Here is a 23,693-nt window from a genome sequence, read left to right on the forward strand (position 1 = left end):
TCTGCCTCCAAAGTCAGAGGCAGCAACGCTTTTCTGTGCCCGGTAGGCAGGGTGTCTCTCTTGTGCTAGAATCCCACCTGCGGACTTCCCCTGGCACATCTGCACAGGCTGAGAGGGGGACCTGATCCTGCTGCTGCTGCTCTCATTCCTCTCTCTCCTTCTTCCCCACTCAGGTCTCCAAAGCCTCCTCGGAGCTCATGAATTACTGCGAGCAGCAGGCCAGGAACGACCCTCTGCTGGTGGGCGTCCCAGCCTCTGAGAACCCCTTCAAGGATAAGAAGCCCTGCACCATCCTATAGCCTGCTCCTGCCTGGTCTGTCTCTCGGCGGCATTGGACACCCGAGGCGTGCCAGGGGCAGAGAGGGGCTCCATCAGGGTGCAGACTGCAGCAAGCCCAGGTCCGATTCTGACCCCCAGGGGGAGCCCAATCCCAGGAACAAAGGTGGCCAGGTGGAGGAGCACAGGGGGTGCTTGGGGGAGGCGGGCATGCCCTTTTGGAAACCACCCTGATGTCCGTCCGGTGGGCCGGGGTCAGCCTGGACGCCAAAGTTCCCCACTTTGGCCCTTGGCAGGTGAGACCAGAGGTGTGGCTCTGTGGGAGATGGGCTCTCTGCACGTGCGTCTGCGCACTGTGCCCCTTTGCAAATGACCCACCCTGCAGTCCTTGGTTCAAAAGCCTCACAGGAGCAGTGGGGAGAAGGCCGGAACCATGACCTGGCCCCCGCCATTCCCCAAGGTGTCTCCTGCCTTGGAAGTGCCACGGACCCCCTGCAGAATCCCTGACAGGGCTGGGGGGGGGCAGGGGGTGCCTTCCTGTCCCCACGGAGGAGGAGAGTCTCCCTTCCTTGGGGAGCAGACCCCCTCCTGTGCACCCCTCCTAACCTGAGCCCCTCGCCCTGCTAGGGCTGCGTCTCCCTGCATGAGTCCCCCATAAACAACTCCCTCGAAGGAGAGAGCGAAAGGCTCCTTCCTCGATGTGGGGGGAGCAGAAAGTGGGCATCTTCCTGCCCCCCACCTTGCAAGGGAGAAAGGAGGTTCTCTCCTTGGGGGAAGAGCGGAGGGGACTCTGCGGAGGACAGCCCTGCAGGAAGAGGCTGAAGGTGGCCTGTCTCATGGGGATGGGGGGCAGGCCATGGGACCCCACAGCCCAGGCAACTGTTCCTGAAGGAAAGGAGGGAGGGGGAGAGAGAGATTGGAAAGGCCCCGTCCCAAAGCCTCTTGCCCCTTGCTCTGCCCTGGCATCCAGGCCCCAGAGGCATCTCTACAGCTGTGTCAGGCCAAAAGGGGGGGGTCCACCCAAGCCAGCAGGTTTGCTCTCGGATGCCCCCAAGGGAAGGAGGCCTCATTTGGCAGTCGGTCCCTGCTGTCCTTGGAAAAGAAAAATGGAGGGGCCACAGTGGAAGGGAGGGGGCAGGAGGAGCTCTGCTTTGCTCCTTTCCCTTCTGGGGTTTTTGGGGAGTGGGGTTGACACGCCCCCCCCCCATGGCCGTGGCGTTGGTGTGTCCTATGCAGAGTGTCTCCCGCAGAAGGAGGCTCGGCGTGTAGCAGGAACCCCCCCACCCCAATCATTCTGCTTGTACAAACTTCACACACACACACACTCACACACTACATACGCCACATTTCTGTTATAAATTCATAGAAAATCAACCATACATCGGATTTGCACTGTTCCATTTTTATTTTACTCCATATGACAAGAACTAACAAAGGGGGGTGACTTATTCCTGGTCAGCCATAATCCCTCCACCATCTCAGTACATCCCAGCACATCTGCAGGAGCCCTGCCCAGATGATCCCAGACAGAAGACAATCAAAATCACAAAGAACTTGCATATGGGAGTGGATTCAGCATGGACTGAAACAAAGGACAATGATCAGATCTTCCCTCAGGGGGCAGGAAACTGCAAACTCCCCTTTGTCTCCTGGAAGTGACTCATGGGGAGGGGGGAAAGGAGGAACCAGCCAGGTGACAAGACACTCAGGTTACCACCAACTCCTCCCTCAACCCCTCCTTTCTGTGATGTATGCATGATGTTTCTGGGGGTGGGCTTGACCTAGAGGAGGGGAATTTCAAAAGTTTTTATAAGACCTGGCACACTATTTTTCTGGGTCTTTCCTCTCACCTGCGAGTGAGGGGAACACCCTGTCGCGACAGTCTTTCTTCAATAAAGACCAGGCCTACAGGCTGCTGATTTGCTTCAATTTGCTCTGGTTGGTGCTTTATTTTTGTCCAAGGGAGCCCTCAGATTTTTCCTGTAACAGTTGGCGACCACGAAGGGACACTTGGTTCTCCTGCAAAGGTGAGAGGGGAGATAGAGGGGATCAGGCGCCACTGGGCAACCTTAGCCCAGGGATCCTTCTTCCTCTCCCTGCCTCCTCTTTGCGGGTGGTAATCAATCGTCACCAAAAGCCCAACCAGGGGAAGCAAAGGAAAGGTCAAGCCGGCTAAGGGGAAAGGATCCCGGGATCCGCGGGGGACATCTTCGAACGTGAGTATGGTTTGAAGTAAATACATTGGGAGGGCGGTGGGAAAGTAACGTCCTCACGACAGCCAGACTTTCCTTCTATCATTTCCGACGTTCCCCCTCGGGGTCGGCCAGGAACGTTCTTGCTCTATTCTTTTCTCCCCGATTCTCCCCTTTCGGAAAGTGGCCAGGGAGGTTGCGGAACTTTACTGTCTGACGTTCCCCCTCGGGGTCGTCCAGGAACGTCAAAACCTTTCCCTTTCTCTCCCCCCAATTTCTTACGCGGTACGTGACCGGGGAAATTGTGGTACTTTACTGTTTTCCGACGTTCCCCCTCGGGGTCGTCCAGGAACGTCTTAATCTCTCTATCCCTTTTCTCCCCCGTTTTCCGTCTTGGAATTGAGTCCGGGAAAGCGTGGCTCTTTACTGTCTTTCTCTGATGTCCCTCTCTCTGAGTCGTCTGGAGGCGTCCCTCAAAGCTCTCTCTCTCTCTCTATCCTTCTTTCCGCTAATTATGCAAACGAATCCGCCCCTCCTGCCCGGTGACCTTTGTTAGGGATGACCCGGGTACGTGAGAACGCAAGGTCGTTTGTTTCCTTTCCAAGCCCTCATTTTCTCGGACCCTGATCTGGCATTGCATTGCGCAGGCGTTCAGTAGGGGATTCCGAACTTAGTCTCAAAGGCTAGGCAGGAGGCTGTTGTGGGTGGTAGAGGGGGTTTAGTCTTGTAAACAGCGCTGAGGTAAAGGAATTCCGGGCAGAGGGACCCGTGGTTTGAGTTTTCGGGCAGAGGGACCCGTGGTTTTGAGTTTCAGGTTCAGGTTTGAGATCTCCAGAAATTAATTCGTGGTTTATAGATAAGTAGGAATTGTGTTAGTCAAGGGTACTTTGAGTACTGAAAGGATCTTTTATCTGTCCCCCCTTTCTTTCCCATTGTCCCTCCTCCCTTGTGTGTGTGTTTCCACTCTTTCTGTCTTTAGTGTACTTCGTTAACGAAAAAAAAGCCAAATAATAACATATGAGAGAATGGGAGCTCACTAAACACCCTAGCTGGAATCCTCCTGGCAACAAAGCTTCCATGAAGCCTTTTTGCCCCAGAGAGGATTCTAATATGCCCCTCCAGCATCTCCAGTTGAGAAAAAAATAAAATAAAGGGGCAATATGGTCTTTCAAGTACAAAGTACGAGACCATTGTAACTTTTAGTGGGTGGCTTAGGCTCACCACCTGGAACCCAGGGCACAGCAGCCACCTCAGGGATCCTTCAACAAAATCAGGGTGTGAACCCTTAGGGAGAGCTGAAAACATCAAATTTGTGTTGTTAAACTATAACCTAAAGCTAGAACATGAAACCGTAAACTTAATGGTGCTCAGAAGGCAGTAGATATAATAACAGCCCAGCCTGAGAGCCCACGCATTATAGAGATCTTAGTTATTAAAATTAATAATAATAAATGAGTAAGAGATGTACTCAAAGATTTAGAAATATTTCAAGGGTTTGTATTTACATTGGCCTCGGCATCCACAGACTGTTCTTAAATGCACATAGTTTAAATTGCAAGCTTGCTTCAAAAATTTTAAATCTAAGAAAGCCATGTTGGGCCTTATCAATCTTAAGACAAAAATCAGAATGAAGTGTGTAAATGTTTGTTATTTGAGAGAGGCTCAAAAGAGTCTTTCTCCTTGTATGTATTTCATTAAGCACATGCCTATGAAAGTATGGTGTTCTTTCTAAGAAAATTGTTATTAAATGTAGAGGCTTCCATGGCCAGCAAAATTCTATGAGTCCAGTCCAGATATCAGTCTCTATAAGACTTCCTGGACTCTTTTATTAGAAAATGCCCCCCCTTGTTTCATTCTGTCTCTTTCAGGGTTTTTTTTTTTCCTTTTCTTCTCCTTCTTACTTCTGTGCCAAGTAAATTTACTCCAGAGTAAGCTTCCTTTAAAGGAAAGGGGGGGCATAGATTAGGCTTACTATTCCCCTGCAAGTTCAGGAAAAATTGTTCACTTTTGTATTCCTTTTAAATCAAATCTATGGCTGTTTTAATTATTTGTGAGTGGTTATATCAATTGAATTAACTTTGCTTTATAAGAGATCCTCTCCCTATCTTAGGAAAAATGTTCACTTCAATCTTCCTTTAAAGATAATTTCTCTAAGAACTTGCATTCTTTAGTCTAAGGCAGTGTTTCCCAACCGGTGTTCCGCGGCACACTACTGTGCCGTGAGACATCGGGTGGTGTGCCGTGGGAGGGAGGCGGGCGAGAGGCGGCGGCGGCGAGGATCCGGCGGGGGTGGGGGGAGCGGGGGCCGTCGTGCGCAACCGAACTCACTTGGCGCGCTGCCGGCTTGTCCTCCTTCAACCCGGGTCGGGCCAGGCCTGCTCACGTCCCCGGATCCCCTAGCAGCAGCCGCACGCTCTCCAAAAGCGCAACGCTGCGCGCAACCGCTCGGCCAGCTGGTGCTCTGCGACTCCGCCCTTTCCCCTCCCAGCGCCGGAGGGTTCGCGCGACCGCAGCTGTTCCCTTTCGCAGCGCGCGGGAAACAATTCCAGGCCGATTGCCTTGTGCCGAAAAGCACCGCCTCTCCTTCCAGCTCAGGCCCGGGCCGCCGGCTCCCCGAATGACGTCACGGGGGCGGGGCTTTAATGGTGGTGTGCCGCGAGATTTTTTTCCGGTAAACAGGTGTGCCGTTGCCCAAAAACGTTTGGGAAACACTGGTCTAAGGAAGCAAACTCACTCACACTATCTCAAGATCTGCAAAAGGGTTCTGTGTAAAGTTGGGTACTTTTATTTTCCTCTTCCTTAGTACATGATAGGAGCATAGATGTTTCCTTTCCCAGTTGTAAATCTGTACTTAAATGTGTATGTCTCTTTGATAGTACAAATCCTGCTGTGAAATCTTGCTGTGAACTCTATATTTTGGAGGGTTGGACTAGATGACGCCAAGGTCTCTTTCAACTCTCCCAATTTGTGGCTGTGTGGAAGGCCATGTGTCTGCAAGCATTGGAGGGTAATTCTTAAATTCTGGTGAGGTGATGAGTTGAAATTCAGCCGAGCTTTGCTCTTTGGTTTTAAAAGGTGAGAGGTGAAAGCCATGATTTTTTGAAGTAGAACTGGTGATAGCAGGCATTTGAGTGATTACAGTATTTATCATTTTGTCTACTATTTAAAAAAAATCAAACTTAAAAGTCTATTCAAAGTTTAAGCACATAAAAATTCATATAGTCAAGTAGAATTCATATAGTCAAGTAAAAATTTGTCTGCAAATGGTGAGGCTGAAATGACTGAATATTTAAAATAATAATAATAATAATAATAATAATAATAATAATAATAATAATAATAATAATATCCTATGAATTCTGACTCTCTGGCCATTTCCCCCATATATAAGGGCGTGGCATTGTTCCGCGAATAGCCAGAGGGATATTAGCCCTTTCCTGTACATAAAGGAAGCAGTCCTTTGCTTCGGCTACAATTGCTAGCTTTGGTGAATACTTGAATTGCTGAGTTTTTCCTTTTTGTTTTAAAATCTAACCCTAATTTTAAAATCTACTCCATACCCTTCCCTTCCCTTATTCAAATGGTAATTTAGCCAAAGGATGCAACATTTTCAATAGTATAAAAGGTTTGCTGAGACATGAACTCTGCACATACACAGAGGCTAGATCAGTCAAAAAAAAAAAAGGAGAGAAAGAGAGAGAGGAAAGGGGGGAACTGTAGGGTGGAGAGAGGAGGTTTTGAGAGCTTGCCTGCAGGGAGAAACTTATCCAAATTTCCTTATGAAAAAACTTAGAACCATTGAGGGAAATCACCCTTAATGTGTCTTTGCTCCAGGGGCTACGTAAGACAAAAGGGTTTAAAACAAAACTAGCCCATCAAAAGTCAAGAGCTTTCCAGGTTCCAAATCTTAACATGCCAAAATTCTTTTCACAGGTAAATATCAAAGCATTCCCCCCCCCTCAATGGGATTTAAATCACAGACTTTGTTTGTGTGCATTTTAGGAACAGCATTTCCTGACAGGCTTCTCACATGAAATAATTTTCCCTTTTAACAGGATATGTGAACCCCAATAACAAAGTGTTTGTCCCTTTTTTCCTCCCACAGCAACTTTCTTTCTGATCTGTGAAACAAGTCTGAATCCCTGCTATATTAGTAATTTCCATCTCTTTGTGGCTTTGACACTTTTAAGTTACAAATAATCTGTTTTCATTTATTTAATCTGTTTTTCCATGATGTCTATGAAGTTAATCGAAGCATAACCAAACATTGTTTGTGAAATGGTACTTGTTTACCTTTGCCTGAGCATCTCTTATTAATTCTGTCATTTTGGCTAGTTCAAGGTACTTGCACAATTTTAAATTGCCATTCATTTTTCTTGGTATTAAGTCATTTCCCAGTATTTTGCTATTAACATTCTAGCCGATGTTGTCACATTAAGAAACACTCTTTTATTTTCATTGTTACTACAGATTTCTTAAAATTGTGTGTCTTAGCATTTATTTATTTTTCGTTCCTCATAAGTCATTGTGTGTGTGTGTTTCATTATTATTTTAACCTTGTATCTTTTTTCAGTTCTCTTTCTCTCCAAAGTGAAGGAAAGCAAACGAACTTAGCAGATAATAACAGTAATTATATGGAAATGTGATAATAATATTAAAATGAGTAAAATGCTTAACATGCTAAGATTTTATTATTTGCAGCTGATAACTCAAGGAGATTTTCTTGGGGAGGGGGCTTTTGCCCCTTCTTTTCCTAACTCTTGTCTTTTAAGTCTCCAAAACCCTGCCCCTTACAGGATATCACTTCTACAGATGTGTTACTACAGACCTATGATGAAAAAGCCACCGGCTGCAGCAGCAACAGACACCAAAGTTTCAAAGTGCCCACAACTATCTCTTTCAAAGGATATAGACTGACGGGGGAGTGGGGCTGACAAAGGGGGGTGGAGTTGAATTGCAAGGACATTTTCTCATTTTTGAACCTTAAAGACTGCGCTCCAGGATTGAGAAGATCACAATTATCTCAAGATATGCAACTGATATTTAATTAGTTTGTTTTGTATTATGTGTTATTACGTAGGAATGTTGAAATGTGTCTGACAGTGTGTTATTTCCACAAGGGGGGGGGCTATTTGTGTGTGTAATTGTTTTTATGTTTAACGTCTTATTCCTTACACCCCAGTGGAAGATTCTCATACATTTTATGCGTTCTAAAAGGGGGGGGGCTATTTTTGGGGCTATTTTTCTGTATAATTGTTTTTATGTTTAATGTCTTATTCCTTACAACCCAGTGGAGGATTCTCATACATTTTATGCCTTTTAAGAGACCAGGCTATTATGTAGTCCAATGTTTAGAATTAGATAAATTTATAACCATATTTCGTTGTTCCACCTGGCGCTATGCCAACTTTCCCTACCCATTTTAAAAAAAATGTGCTAAAACTCGCTTTACCAAGGAGAAGCTTCTAAGATACATGAAGGTGGATATGCTTTGGTTTAGCAGGAATGATCCCTTATAGAGTTAAATTGACTTATTTGGACAAATGCCCTCTAAGAATGGTTTTGTTTTAACAGATTGGTTTGAGAAGTTGGGAACCATGGGGCAAGATAAATTCAAATTGGACTCAGTTTGAATTGGGCAAGTGTATCCAGGCTGCAATTAGCTTTTGGTCCTTTAAGTGCAAGTGAGCAACTTCCCATGAGTGCAAGACCACAGCCTATGATAAAAAATCCCATAGACTGGCCAAGGTGGAGACATTTCCCTCAGGACGTGCCCAAACCTGTGCCAGCTGTGGTGAGTGCCAGACAACACGGTTAATATGAAAGCCCTAAGTGGATTCACCAGGGATTGCCACTGCTGTGACACCATGCTGGTGTGAGACCATAGAAGAGCTACCTTGACACCTGAGAACACAAAAATGGCGGGGGACAAAGCAAACTGCATTTTTCAGTCATTAGTGGACCTTCCTGCTAAATGTAAAGCATACGCCACTATTGAGAAAATATCTCTTCCAAGGTACTAGAATGCCACAAGTAACTGAGCAACAAAATATTAATTTTACATGATATCCTATGTCTAACTATGTGCACTGTTACACCATTATATTTCTATGCAAATATCCTTAAGAAGCATGACATCCAAGTCCCTTTCACGTTCACATGGACACACGGAGAATAGCAGGTTAATATTTACCACCTTAAATTGTGCGGAGAAAAGGATTGCAAAGTAGCCACCTTTGCAATCTTATCTCCGAAGGGGGGAACTGTAGCAGGAACCCCCCCACCCCAATCATTCTGCTTGTACAAACTTCACACACACACACACTCACACACTACATACGCCACATTTCTGTTATAAATTCATAGAAAATCAACCATACATCGGATTTGCACTGTTCCATTTTTATTTTACTCCATATGACAAGAACTAACAAAGGGGGGTGACTTATTCCTGGTCAGCCATAATCCCTCCACCATCTCAGCACATCCCAGCACATCTGCAGGAGCCCTGCCCATTTGATCCCAGACAGAAGACAATCAAAATCACAAAGAACTTGCATATGGGAGTGGATTCAGCATGGACTGAAACAAAGGACAATGATCAGATCTTCCCTCTGGGGGCAGGAAACTGCCAACTCCCCTTTGTCTCCTGGAAGTGACTCATGGGGAGGGGGGAAAGGAGGAACCAGCCAGGTGACAAGACACTCAGGTTACCACCAACTCCTCCCTCAACCCCTCCTTTCTGTGATGTATGCATGATGTTTCTGGGGGTGGGCTTGACCTAGAGGAGGGGAATTTCAAAAGTTTTTATAAGACCTTGCACACTATTTTTCTGGGTCTTTCCTCTCACCTGCGAGTGAGGGGAGCACCCTGTCGCGACAGTCTTTCTTCAATAAAGACCAGGCCTACAGGCTGCTGATTTGCTTCAATCTGCTCTGGTTGGTGCTTTATTTTTGTCCAAGGGAGCCCTCAGATTTTTCTTGTAACAGGCGGAAAGGGACACCCCCCAAAGCCCCCCCAACCCTGTGGCGTCTGCGTTCTCCACCTTGTCACACATTGAGCCAGATGGGGGGGATCCAAAGGGGTGCCCCTGCTGCTCTGTCCCATTCCTTCCTTCCCTTCCTCGCCAGGGGGGTGGCCTTGCTGTGACTCAAGCAGCCCCCCAACCCCAGATTTTTTCAGCCTTCCCTGGGCATTTCTTCCTCCTCCTGCTGGGCTGCTGACCCCTGAGAGTTGAACCCAGCCATTTCCCCTTTGCTTTCTACCCCAGCGCTCTCAAGCCCGGACCCTCTCTGGACCTTTTTTTGGGGGGGGGCGGTCCCCAGAGCAAGACATAGGCGCATGCACACCAGAAAAGCAGCAAATGTGGCCCCTTTCTGCTGTCCTTTGGGCCTGGGGGAGTCTTGTTCTTTTCTCTGGCTCCACCCTCAAGTGGCCTTCCTCCTGGTGAGGTCCTGCAGCCCCCCCCCCAAAAAAAATCACCTTCTCTCTGCTGCTTCTCTCTGCCCACCCCACAGCCAACCAGCATCACAAACCTGGAGCAAGGCCTAGGGCAGAGTGGGACCTTCCTGAGTGCTGATCTTTCCGGCCAGCTTTGCCATTTCCTTTTTTTTTTTTAAGAATATTTATTAAAGTTTTCAATAATACAATAAAAATCAAAAATAAAAAATAACAAAAATACAAAAATAAAAAGTTTAAAAAAAACCCACATAAAATATCATTACTTATTTTCCATTAACTTATTTCCCAGACCTCCTCATACCTCCATTTTTTGTATTCCAATTCAAATTGTTAATTCAGCAAATCCTTATCAATAAATTTAAACCTATTTCTAAACTTTTTTTCCATATTCTCTTAATGCATTACAGCTGGAAACCACTTAATTTCTATCCGACATCATTCTAACATTCATTAATTTTGCAATATTTCTGTAAATAGTCTTTAAATTTCTTCCAATCTTCTTCCGCCGACCCTTCTCCCTGGTCTCGGATTCTGCCAGTCATTTCTGCCAATCCCATATAGTCCATCACCTTCATCTGCCATTCTTCCAGAGTGGGTAGATCTTGTGTCTTCCAATACTTTGCAATGAGTATTCTTGCTGCTTTTGTAGCGTACATAAAAAAAGTTCTGTCCTTCTTTGGCACCAATTGGCCGACAATGCCCAGGAGAAAGGCCTCTGGTTTCTTCAGGAAGGTATATTTAAATACCTTTTTCATTTCGTTATAAATCATTTCCCATGGGCACGTCCACCAAAGGTGAAAGAATGTACCTTCATTTTCTTTACATTTCCAGCATTTATTATCGGGCAAATGATAAATTTTTACAAGCTTGACTGGGGTCATGTACCACCTGTAAATCATTTTCATAATATTCTCTCTTAAGGCATTACATGCCGTAAACTTAATACCTGTGGTCCATAACTGTTCCCAGTCAGCAAACATAATGTCGTGTCCAACATCTTGTGCCCATTTAATCATAGCAGATTTCACCGTTTCATCCTGAGTGTTCCATTTCAACAGCAAGTTATACATCTTTGACAAAAACTTAGTTTTAGGTTCTAACAGCTCTGTTTCTAATTTTGATTTTTCCACCTGGAAGCCAATTTTTTTGTCCAAATTATATGCCTCCATTATCTGGTAATAGTAAAGCCAATGTCGCACTTTGTTTTTTAGTTTCTCAAAACTCTGCAATTTCAGTCTGTCTCCTTCTTGTTTCAAAATTTCCCAATATTTCGGCCATTTGGCCTCCATATTGAGCTTTTTCTGAGCTTTTGCTTCCATTGGTGACAACCACCTTGGGGTTTTATTTTCCAATAAATCCTTGTATCTTATCCAAACATTAAACAATGCTTTCCTGACGATATGATTTTTAAATGATTTATGTGCTTTAACCTTGTCGTAGCACAAATATGCATGCCATCCAAAAACATTGTTAAACCCTTCTAAATCCAATATGTCTGTGTTCTCAAGTAGTAGCCAATTTTTCAACCAGCAGAATGCTGCTGATTCATAGTAAAGTTTAAAGTCTGGCAGGGCAAATCCACCCCTTTCCTTTACATCAGTTAGTATTTTAAATTTTATTCTGGGCTTCTTGCCCTGCCAGACAAATCTAGAAATATCTTTCTGCCACTTCTTGAAACAATCCATCTTGTCCACAATTTGTAACGTTTGAAACAAAAACAACATTCTAGGCAATACATTCATTTTTATAGCTGCAATTCGGCCCAACAAGGAAAGCTTTAAATTTGACCAGATTTCTAAATCTTTTTTCACTTCTATCCAGCATTTTTCATAGTTATCTTTAAATAAATTCCCATTTTTAGCTGTCATATTTATCCCCAGGTATTTCGCTTTCTTAACCACGGTCAATCCCGTCTCATTCTGAAACCTCTTTTTCAATTGATGTTAAGTTTTTCTCTAAAACCTTAGTTTTTAACTTGTTCAGTTTAAATCCTGCCACTTGACCAAATTCATTAATTAGTTCTAAAACCCTTTTAGTACTAGATTCTGGCTCCTGTAACGTCAATACTAAGTCATCTGCAAATGCTCTTAATTTATACTGTTTAGCTCCGACCTGTATACCTTTAACCAGCCGGTCCCTTCTAATCATGTTCAGCAGGACCTCCACGACCGAAATAAAAAGCAATGGGGAAATTCGGCACCCCTGTCGTGTTCCTTTTTCTATCTTAAATTCTTCTGTTACCACATTGTTTACAATTAATTTTGCCTTTTGTTCAGAGTATATTGCACCTATACCATTTTCAAAACCTTGGCCTACCCCCATCCCCTGTTTTCATAAAACTCCAAGAGATGTTGTCGAAGGCTTTCTCCGCGTCCACAAATATCAGAACTGCTTTAGTGTTTATATTCACTTCTAGCTTTTCCAGAATGTCAATTATGTTCCTCAAATTGTCAGACAGATGTCTTCCCGGGAGGAAGCCCGCTTGGTCCTTGTGAATCTCTTCCATCAGTACTTTTTTCAATCTCTTGGCCAAAATGTCAGCAAAAATTTTATAATCCACATTTAGTAACGATATGGGGCGGTAGTTCTTAAGTTGAGTCTTTTCAGTCTCTGTTTTCGGTATAAGTGTGATATACGCCTCTTTCCACGACTCTGGTGCCCTTCTCCCTTCCAAAATTTCATTGCAGACTTCCTTCAAGGGTTGCACTAACCACTCCTTCAAAGATCTATAGTATCTGGAAGTCAGCCCATCCGGTCCTGGAGACTTGCCTAGTTGCATGTTTTGAATGGCACCTTCAACCTCCTGTTCAGATATTTTATAATTCAACATTAATTTACTTTCTTGAGAGATTTTTTGTAATCCATTTATCTTCAAAAATTGGTCTATATCCATTTCTTTCTGTGGCCCTTGTGAATATAATTGTTTAAAATACCTCTGGAAGCAATTTCTAATCTCAATTGGATTATGTATGTTCTTTCCTTCCACTTCTAAATTTGTAATGGTATTTAATCTTTGTCTTTTTTTCATTTGCCAAGCCAGCAGTTTCCCACATTTATTCGCTGATTCAAATGTCTTTTGTCTCATTTGTTTAATTTTCCATTCTATTTCCTGATTCATCAATTTCATGTATTGTACTTGATAAAGTTTTATTTCTCTCAAAATCTCCTGCGACTTTGGTTTTACTCTCAATTTCTTCTCCCCTTCTTTTATTTTCTCCAAAATTTTATCTTTTTTCTCATTTTGACTTCTCTTCTTTATTGCATTCTGTTGTATCAAAAACCCTCTCATAACAGCTTTGCTTGCGTCCCAGATTATTCTTTTTTCAACATTGGTATTCATATTTATTTCAAAATAGTCTCTCAGAGTTTTTTGGGCCTTTTTAAACACTTCTTCATCTCTAAATAAGGTGTCATTCATCCTCCATCTGAAGGAACCGGTTGTTATTTGCTTCATCTCCATCCTTACAGCGTTATGGTCGGAGCAGGTTTTTGGGCAGATTTCCACTTTCTTTATCTTTGGTGCCATTCCTCTAGTTATCCATATTTGGTCAATTCTAGTCCATGTCATCTTGGCTTCAGAAAAAAAGGTTCCCTCTCTCCCCAGAGGGTTCTTTGCTCTCCAAATGTCAATCAAGTCCATATTGTCAGTCAATTCAAAGAAGGTTTTCGGTAGTCTACCATCTTTGGTGACTACCTGTCTTTGTGCCTTGTCCATGTTTGTAGATACTACTCCGTTCATATCCCCCATCAGAATTAAATTATAGTCCAAGTAATCCAGTAAAGTCTCATGCAACTTCTTAAAAAATTCAGATTTCCCCTCATTCGGTGCATAAACTCCTACAATCAAAAATTTCTCTCCTTGAACTTGAATTTCAATTGCTAAAAATCTTCCTTGCTCATCTTTAAAGATTAATTTTGGTAGTAATCTCTCCTTTGCATATATCACAACTCCTCTTTTTTTAACTTTATCAGATGAGATAAATTCTTGTCCCAATCTCTTATTAATAAGTATTTTCCTATGTAAACTCATTACATGTGTTTCTTGTAGACAAATCAAGTCCAATTGTTCCTTTTTTAATATATGAAAAACACTTTTTCTCTTCCGAGGGGAGTTAAAACCATTACAACTCCAACTGCAGAGCCATGATGATGGGGTTACTTCACTTTACCTCCAACTGCTCCAAGTAACTGTTCTTGTTCTGTCGGTGGTGTCTCTTTCCCTGGACTGTGCAGTCCAAAAGATAAGTTTGCTATATCAAGTATTCCTTTTTCCCGTGCTTTGCCATTTCCGCCTACTCCATCCATTTGGTCTACCCTACTTCTCTGGTTGGTCCTTTGTCTTCTTTCCACCTCTGGGCTAGGAGCATCCGTGCTGCTGTTGCCGCATCCATAAACAGTCTTTACTTATCTCTTGGTAGTTCGGCACCTGTTGTTCCTAATAAAAAAGCTTCTGCTTTTTAAACAAAAGTTATCATAACTTTTTTTTTATTTCTTTATATATCATTTCCCAGAATTCTTTTACCATCCCACATGTCCACCACATGTAATAAACTGTACCTTCCTTCTTCTTTCGTTTCCAACACATTTCAACATGTTCTGTAAATTTTTGCTAGTTTACTGGGTGTCAGGTCCCGATGATACATCATTTTCATGTAATTTTCCTTCAACGTACAGCAAGCTGTAAAATTTTAAATTTTCCTTCCATAACTTTTCCCATTGTGAAAACTATATTATAACCAAAACCTCCTGCCCTGTGTATCATCACAGATTTAACTTCTTCTTCATCTTTAGTATACCATTCTAAAATCAATTTATACATTTTAGATAGTAATTTCACATTATTTTCCAACAGATCTTTTTTGAATTTTGATATCTCCGTACTACAGCCATCTTTTTAATCAAGTTTCAAAACATCATTTAACTGATAATACTAAAACCAATCTGTTAGTAAATCTCTGATATCTTCAAACTTTTTCAACTTTAACTGATCTTCTACTTCTGTTAACAGCTCTTTACAGGTTGCCTCCTCTGTCTGCCACGTCCCTCCTTGAGGTCAAGGTGTCATTCGCTTCGGCTCAGGGAGCTGTCTGAGCTGATATCCATTTTGGGGAACTGCAGAGGACGAGGGAGAAGCCCTGTTAGCAGCGCTGGGAAGGGAGGAGAGACTTCCCAGAGACTTCCCTACAACCTGGCCTGACGCTACAAGGCTCTCTTTGGCTACTCTGGCTTCCCTGCCTGGGCTTCCCCCATCCTCTGTCACTTTTTCCGTGTGGGTCTTCATCCTCAGAGGTTGACTGTTGGCCCAGACAGGATGGAGGAAGCAGCCCAGAGGTGGTGGCAGTGGTGGTGGGGAGAGGGGAGAAAGAGAGCAGCCCAGAATGAGACAGGCAGGAACCCAGAAGCCAAACTCTCCTGTCCGCATTGAGTAGCTGGCCAGGACAGGCCTGGCGCCTTGGGAGGCTGGTCCATCAGGACGAGTGGGGCAGCAAGCACAGCCTGCCCTCAGCAGCCCCCTGCCTGTCTGCCCCTTGCTCACAACTGGTCCAGAAAGTGGCCTCTTCCTTCCCAGCCTCAGGGTTGCCCTTGTGCAGCTCAGCAGGGCTTCCCTCCTGCTCTGTCTGCTCTGTACCTCACTTATGGAGTCCCAAAAAGAGTCCAGCGAGGACACTGAGCTGAGGGAGCTCTCGGGGGTGATTTTTGGCACCTGCGAGGAAGAGGGAGAAGTAATGCGTGTGCCATAAACAGCTCTTTCCCAAATATAAAAACCAGTAACAGAACATAGCTAGCCGCCCGGGTGCCTGGTGCAAGGCACGCGTCCTGAGGGTGGGGGGCACCTCTCTGCCGCCTCCCCCTCAGCTGTAAATCGGCTGAGGGAGAGGGAGAGGGCAGACACAAGCCCCACGCTGCTGTTTCAGGCAGTACCGGGCCTGCAGGCGCCCAAGCCCCCACGTCACTCCCAGGAAATGGTTTGCTAATTCTTGTCTACAATAAATAGGAGACAGAGGTGGTGCACAAGGTTTTTCTCATTTTGATCATAGAAGTAACATCATGATTTGGGGTAAACTGAGATGCAACGACCTCTCCACATCAACTGAACCCAATGTTTCCTTCCTTATCCTGAAGACACAGCTCTTTACCTTGACCTTCCTAATGCAAACAATTTTATTTCTTTTTAAAGTTTTATTTATGCATTTTTACAACTTATAATACACTTCATTTATCCTAGGACTTCATGGCATTCTAAGTAAACCTTAGTCAGCTGCATTTTATAATATTCTACCCATTTTCATCTCAAATCATCCTTGTTATCTGCTGGTCATAAGTTAAGTCCCACTTGTATGTTAAATTGAACATTGTATCCTCAATGATATTCTCCAAAACAGTTCCACACTTCTGTTATTCATGATTTATCCTTATTTCTTAATTTTGCAGTAATAGTTACTAAGACTGTCTATTCTACCAATTTATTCTGCCAGATTTCTTTCGTGGGTTCTTCTTTGTCTTTCCACTTTAATAATCACAGTGAGAGAACAAATAACACATCTCCTAGTAATTACAGAGCCCACCCCCTTTGGTCCGATGAACCTACGTCGCTTCTATGTCTCCTAATCTGAGACTTTGGGGAGGGCAGTGGAAGAATGCTGTCTAGAGACTCTGAATCTGTTAACCCTCTCCCTGCCAGTGTTTCTTCTCCTAGCTGTTCCCCATCTAGTATTTCCCAACTTCTGCCTTCTGAACTATGTCCCTCTGCAAACCGCTGTTCCAACCCTCTACTCTGTTCCCGCAATTCCTCCTGAGTGCAGCCCTCCTCAGCACAGTCCCTGGCATGTGATCATTTTAATATAACGTATTGTTATTTTTGTATTCCGCTTTTTTTCTTGTGTCAAAATGAGAGTACCCCTAAACATTTTTTTAGAAAAAAAGCACTGCCTTATACCATAAAATTATATATCAATGGCAAGATAATTTTAATGAAGAATGTAAGGCAATAACTCTTATGAAGGATTATTTATCACAACAGCAGTCATACAGAAGAAGCGTGAAACACACAGAAAAACTGATATACTGGTTAAACTGCCATGTTGGCACTTTGCGAGAAATAAGTGGGTTTTGGGTTGCAGTTTGGGCCCTCGGTCTCTGGCTAAACCCTTCTACAACTGATCCGATTTCCCCTGTAAAAATACCAAACCATTTCATATGTAGCAGGAACTACACAGAATCATAGAATTGGAAGGGTCAACTAGTCCAACCCCCCTGCAATGCAGGAATCTCCACAAAAGCATCCGTGAAATAGGGCCTCTCAGTGAAGCCTGTGAGCCTGGAGTGAATCCTCTTCCTTTCTTAAAATATTGTGTAGTTTTGTTTTGTTTTTATATTCAAAGGAAAAAGCTATTTTTGCAGGCACTTTCTGGGGCTTGAATCTGTATTCATAAGCAGTTATTTTGCAGCAAAAGGAGGATCTTACGCTCTGTTGCTTTTTCATCTCTGAATGTAGTCTAGGAGGAGGCAGGAGCCCTGAATGTGTGCTGCAACAGCAAGAAGGATGATGGAGGAGGAAGCAGGAAGGGTGCGGGGTGAGTTCGGATTCTGAGAGGTGCCCAGCAGGGCTCGTAGGGCCATTGTAGTGGCTTGGAAGGGCAGGAGGTAAACACAAATTCAGTCAAGTGGTGATACAATTGAATGAGTGGTTTATCCAGTCATTAAAAAAAACCATTCTCTTAGGTTGCTTTTGGTTCAGTATTTATCTTGAAAGTTATCTGTTTGCATGCGTTTCCTGCTGAACAGGAGGTGTACCCCTCCTGAGGGCCAGGGACCCCACGGCAGCCCTCCCTCGCCTCCGCAAGTCTGGTTTTATTTTTCTTGATGGATTCTCCAGGTAGGAGTCCTAGAGGAGATGAGTGGCAATATTATTATTGTGAGGTGATGCTATTACAATTCCAAAGGGAATGTCAAGCAGGGAGGGAGGGGGAAGAGAGAGTGGAATTCTGGTGGAGACGGAAGATGGAAGGAGGCTTGGAAAGGGAGTTTGAAGGGGGGGCAGGTGAGAGTCGGTTGAGAGCGGTGGGATCTAGAAGGGGGCCCGAGGGGGGGGGGGGCTGAAGCTGAGCTGGACACAGCCGCCATCGCTCTGAGCATGTGCAACTTGGCAGCAGGAGGATTCCCTTTATTCAGGTGAGCCATGGAGCCATGTAACCTCTTCCTTTTTTATTTTCCTTTCTGTCTCCTAGGACATAAAAGGCTGCTGAGACGGCAAACCATGAAGGAGGCTGGTGTGCCACTGAAAGAAACATTGGAGATTGTGGTAAGTTAATCCCATGGGGAATCCATCCCCCACATTTACAGGGAGGTCATGGCGCTGACCTGCGTGAAACAGGGCTGGGTTGGGGGGTTGCAGTCCCGTCTCGCCCCAGCCCCTCGCTCCCCTCCTTCCAAGCCAGGGGTCAGGCGCCCAGGCAGGAGCAGGTAGGCAGCCTGTGGTGATGTGGGCATGGGCAGCCTGGCAGGGGTGCTTGTTCTGCCCCCCTAGAGAGTACAATGTCCTTCTTCCTTTGCAGGGCCGTGGTTTGGGGAACCAGCAGCAGCCCAGCGGTGCAGGGAAACCCAGGAAAATCCGGAGGTATGTTGTGACCTTGTGTGGCAGGGGAAGTGTTTCCCAGTGATCCTGGGGGTGGAGGAGGAGGGCCTGATTTAGAGATCCCTATAGTTTTATGGGGAGGGTTTCTCTGTGGTCCAGGCAGGGCCCTAGCTAGGGGGTGGTTGCTTTTGGTTCAGTATTTATCTTGTAAGTTATCTGTTTGCATGCGTTTCCAGGTGAACAAGGAGGAGTACCTCTCCTGCGGGCCAGGGACCCCACAGCAGCCCTCCCTCGCCTCCGCAAGTCTGGTTTTATTTTTCTTCATTCAGCTGCCGGACAACCCAGCAGCCTGGCCCCTGTTTGCCAGCTGATGTCACAAAGTGCTGTTTTGCAAGCAAGCCTTATAATGCCCTGAAAGGGGGATGCCTGTCAGATGACAGTGAGAGTTGGTAGAGAAAGATGGATTCTCCAGGTAGGAGTCCTAGAGGAGATGAGTGGCAATATTATTATTGTGAGGTGATGCTATTACAATTCCAAAGGGAATGTCAAGCAGGGAGGGAGGGGGAAGAGAGAGAGTGGAATTCTGGTGGAGATGGAAGATGGAAGGAGGCTTGGAAAGGGAGCTTGAAGGGGGGCAGGTGAGAGTCGGTTGAGAGCTGTGGGTTCTAGAAGGGGGCCCAAGGGGGGGGGGGGCTGAAGCTGAGCTGGACACAGCCGCCATCGCTCTGAGCATGTGCAACTTGGCAGCAGGAGGATTCCCTTTATTCAGGTGAGCCATGGAGCCATGTAACCTCTTCCTTTTTTATTTTCCTTTCTGTCTCCTAGGACATAAAAGGCTGCTGAGACGGCAAACCATGAAGGAGGCTGGTGTGCCACTGAAAGAAACATTGGAGATTGTGGTAAGTTAATTCCATGGGGAAAGGGAGTTTGAAGGGGGGGCAGGTGAGTCGGTGGGTTCTAGAAGGGGGCACGAGGGGAGGGGCTGAAGCTGAGCTGGATACAGCCACCATCGCTCCGAGCATGTGGCCGTTCAATGCCGAAAGAAGGGGCTCTCTCCAAACTTGGAAGCAAGAGGATTCCATTAATTCAGGTGAGCCATGGAGCCAGGGCTTGGCTTTGGAGTATTCAGGAAAGGCGCCTAGCAGGCTTCAGCTTGCATGGGGAGGAGCCTGGTGAAATTACTTCCGAATTATTTCTTTGTGCCATCGCTGCACATGACCCTTCATCGAAAGGGTCCTGCCCCGAGGGGCTTACAATCTCTAATAGGGCACATGGAGGGAACAGGGAAAGGCTGAGGTGCAGGCTGGATCCTGAGTCTAGGTCTCTGAGTTTAGACTTTGGGATTCCCGGACATTTTCCCACCTGTAACCTCTTCCTCTGTTTTTTATTTTCCTTTCTGTCTCCTAGGACAAAAAAGGCTCCTGAGACGCCAAACGATGAAGGAGGCTGGAGTGAATCAACCTCTGGAGATTGTGGTAAGTTAATTCCATGGGGAATCCATTCCCCACATTTACAGGGAGGTCATGGCGCTGACCTGCGTGAAACAGGGCTGGGTTGGGGGGTTGCAGTCCCGTCTCGCCCCAGCCCCTTGCTCCCCTCCTTCCAAGCCAGGGGTCAGGCGCCCAGGCAGGAGCAGGTAGGCAGCCTGTGGTGACGTGGGCATGGGCAGCCTGGCAGGGGTGCTTGTTCTGCCCCCCTAGAGAGCACAATGTCCTTCTTCCTTTGCAGGGCCGTGGTTTGGGGAACCAGCAGCAGCCCAGCGGTGCAGGGAAACCCAGGAAAATCCGGAGGTATGTTGTGACCTTGTGTGGCAGGGGAAGTGTTTCCCAGTGATCCTGGGGGTGGAGGAGGAAGGCCTGATTTAGAGATCCCTATAGTTTTATGGAGAGGGTTTCTCTGTGGTCCAGGCAGGGCCCAAGCTAGGGGGTGGTGAGATGGGCCCCCGCCAGGGGCGCAGGTGAGGGGTGGGGCACAAAATTGCCTCAAAAAGATGTCCAGAAATATGTCTAAGTATATAGATGATAATAATAAATATTATCATCTATATATTTATCTGGAACTCCTCCAAGCAATCAGTCAAGAGGTGATACAATTGAATGAGTGGTTTATCCAGTCATTAAAAAAAAAAGTTATTTTTCTTAGGTTGCTTTTGGTTCAGTATTTATCTTGTAAGTTATCTGTTTGCATGCGTTTCCAGGTGAACAAGGAGGAGTACCTCTCCTGCGGGCCGGTGACCCCACAGCAGCCCTCTCTCGCCTATCATGGCATGGAAGTGCAAAAAGAAGAAGAAACATCTTTGAAGGTCAGATGAGCAGGACCAGCACTCTCTGCCCAGCCCAGAAAGGAGGCGGGAGCCAGCAATGTTTGTTCTGACAGCCTGGAGGCTGCTGGAGATGCGAAGCAGGTAGGGTGCGGGGTGGGTTCAGATTCTGAGAGGTGCCCAGCAGGGCTCGTAGCACAATGGTAGTGGCCTTTCTGCCCTAGAACCAGGCCTTTGGCTAATTAAAGAATGCATGGCCTTTTAAACATGCTTGTGGATTGGGAGGTTGGCTTATGAGTTCGTTCTTGTTTTTAATGTGTATGCTGTGTTTTTATTTTGTCTTTTTATGCTGCAAGCCTCCCTGAGAGCTTCAGAGGAAGGACGGCACACAGATTAAATTAATCGATAGACTGATTAATGATCATGGCTGTTTCCCAGAATCTGGAGGTGAATTGTCAGGCTAGAAATGGAAAGCGGGAAAAGGAGTCCCAGGACCCCCTTGTGCCTTGGCCTGCGTTCCCTCATCGCCTGTGTCCAAAAGGCCTTTAAAAAAGTGCCACCACCTGCGCCACCACTGGAACCCAGAACCAGCAGCAGCAGGGCGCAAGCAGAGAGGAGGCTGCTCTGCACGCAGTTGAGGCAGTGGATTCGCCAACACAGCAGCTGCATGCACCCAGAGGCACTTTGAGGACGAGGAAACACCACTACTTCCCCTGCCACTACCCCAGCACCAGCAGCCACCGGGTTTTCAAAAAAGCACCGCCACCAGTGCAACCAAGCACCAGTTCCAGCAGAGGGGCGCAAGCAGAACCGAGGCCGCTGGGCAGGCGGAGACGGGGGAACTGAGGGAGGCGTGAGGGGGTCGTGCAGGGCTCTGATGGTCGCCCAGGGGCATGTCCTTGCCGCCGCCGCCACACAAGTAAGTCTCGTGGGGCTCTGATGGGGTACCAGGAGTCTCCTTGACGGGGGTGCGGCTCCGAGCAGATGACCCCTGCTGGGGATTCTTTTTCCCACTTTCCTTCGCTGATCTGACCTGTGAGAAAAGAAAACAATTCACCATCAGTGCTGGGAAGAGGGAGAGACTTCCCAGAATCCCCTGCAACCTGGCCTGACCCTGCAAGGCTTCCCTCCTCCTCTGTCCGCCACACACCTCCTTGAGGTATCCAGAGTCGCCCAAGGTGTCGCTCTTGTAGGTTTCATGGTCTAAGCTCAGGGACGGTCCGAGTCAGCGTCTCTCTGGGGGTCAAGGGGTTTCTTCCCATTTGGGCTCCTCCTGCACACATCCTTGGAGTCGCCGATATCCACTGAAACTTCAATAACAAAACATAAAAGCCACCAAATTAAAATTATTCTAAAAACAGGTAACAAATCCTAAAAGCAATCAGCGGCTCTCCAAACAACTTCAGAATTGCCAGGGACAGGGCTTTCAACTCCCAAATACCTTGTTTAAACAGGGGTACCTTTAAATTTCTCATAGAAGCTAATAGCGAGGGAGACGGATGCACCTCACAAGTGAGGGCATCTCACAAACGGGAAGCCACTGCCTTGTCTTGGGTTACCACCAACCGGGCAGCCTTGTGTTAACCTTGTAGATGCAGGGTTGTGTGGGTGGAGGACTTCTGCATGCAAATGGGGCCTCTTTTACCCCGGCCAGGCTAAACACGTCCACTCCCTTCCAACCTTTCTTCATCGGACTGTTCCCCACCCGTTCCAGTTTGTCCCTACCCTCCTTTAAAGTGTGGGACCCCCAACTGGGCACATTCCCACTGGTGTTCAAGGAGATCACACCTGGCCTAACAGGCCTCTCATTCCAGGCACCGTTTTGGAAGGAAGCAGCACTTTCTCTGTTTTTTAAAAGGTGTTTGTTACCAATATGGTAAAAAACCCATCGGCTCCCCTCACCTGCTTTAGCCGGCCAGTCGAAGCCGGTCCCAGGATTGTGGCCACTGTCGCCTGCTGAATGCTTCCAGGAGCCGCAGATGAGAGCGGAGTGCAGGGTGGGGACCAAAGGTGGACACACGACCCCAGAAGGAGCACGACATGTCTCCCCCCCCCCCGAGACTGTCGCTCCCCTAAAACACCACAGGTGACTGGCACCTACAGACATGTCTATAGCAACACCAAGTATATTCTATCATCTCCCCTCAGAAATAAAAAAGCCCTCCCTGCCTGCCTCCTCCCAGCACAGTCATACCTCGGGATGAATATTTTCGGGTTGCCCTCCGCAGTGACCCGGAAGTAACGGAGCGCGTCAATTCTGGGTTTCGCTGCTTGCGCATGCGCTGACGCTCAAAACGAAGCGCCTAATCGCGACACATGCAGACGCACAGACCCGGGTTGCGTCGGCTTCTGGATGCGAACGGGGCTCCGGAACAGATCCCGTTTGTATCCAGAGGTACCCCTCTACAAGGTTTTATCAGCTTATTTTATTTATTTATTTATTCAAACGCTTTTAATTAAATTTTTCCATATGGAAAATACAAGGTTTTATCAGTTTAATCCAAACAAACCATGTCCCACCCTCTTGAGCAACGCCATCAGGGCAAGTCTAAAACACGGTTTCCAAAATCAATTTTAGAAAGTGACAATACTTAACCTATGAAAGCAAGACCTGCCACAGCAAGAAACAGCCTAGGGCTGGGAACTCTTCTTCTCGGGGGTTGCCAACTTACCAGCCTCTTCCTCGCACTTTCAATCGGGGCGCTCTCCATCTGGCGCATGCGCACAAGGCCCAGTTTCCTCTCCCGGCTTCTCTGCGCACGCGCCGAGCCTTCCTGCCGTCGCGGAGGCCGGGGGCGCTTTCCGCGCAGGCGCAGTAAGGTGCGTAGTAAACGGAAGGAGGCCTCCCGCCTGGGTCGAGGGGGACGAGCGGCCTCTGCGGCGGATTAGAGGCTAATGGGTCCATTCCTGACGGAAGGCTGAGCGAGCT

At 46.3% G+C, this 23,693-nt stretch overlaps 2 long non-coding RNA genes across 2 annotated transcripts; one reads left to right on the plus strand and one right to left on the minus strand.

Annotated features, from left to right (window-relative positions):
- LOC144326054 (uncharacterized) lies at positions 1 to 9,935 on the plus strand. The gene is made up of 2 exons (XR_013391208.1): positions 1 to 1,537; positions 9,458 to 9,935. It is a non-coding gene; the product is annotated as an uncharacterized LOC144326054 (long non-coding RNA).
- Positions 9,936 to 20,647: 10,712 nt separating this feature from the next.
- LOC114588299 (uncharacterized) lies at positions 20,648 to 23,571 on the minus strand. The gene is made up of 3 exons (XR_013391260.1): positions 23,437 to 23,571; positions 21,915 to 22,074; positions 20,648 to 21,797 (listed from the first exon to the last, which is right to left on the minus strand). It is a non-coding gene; the product is annotated as an uncharacterized LOC114588299 (long non-coding RNA).
- Between the last annotated feature and the right edge of the window lie 122 nt (positions 23,572 to 23,693).

This window comes from Podarcis muralis, chromosome 18, assembly GCF_964188315.1.
Source record: "Podarcis muralis chromosome 18, rPodMur119.hap1.1, whole genome shotgun sequence".
NCBI lineage: Eukaryota > Metazoa > Chordata > Lepidosauria > Squamata > Lacertidae > Podarcis > Podarcis muralis.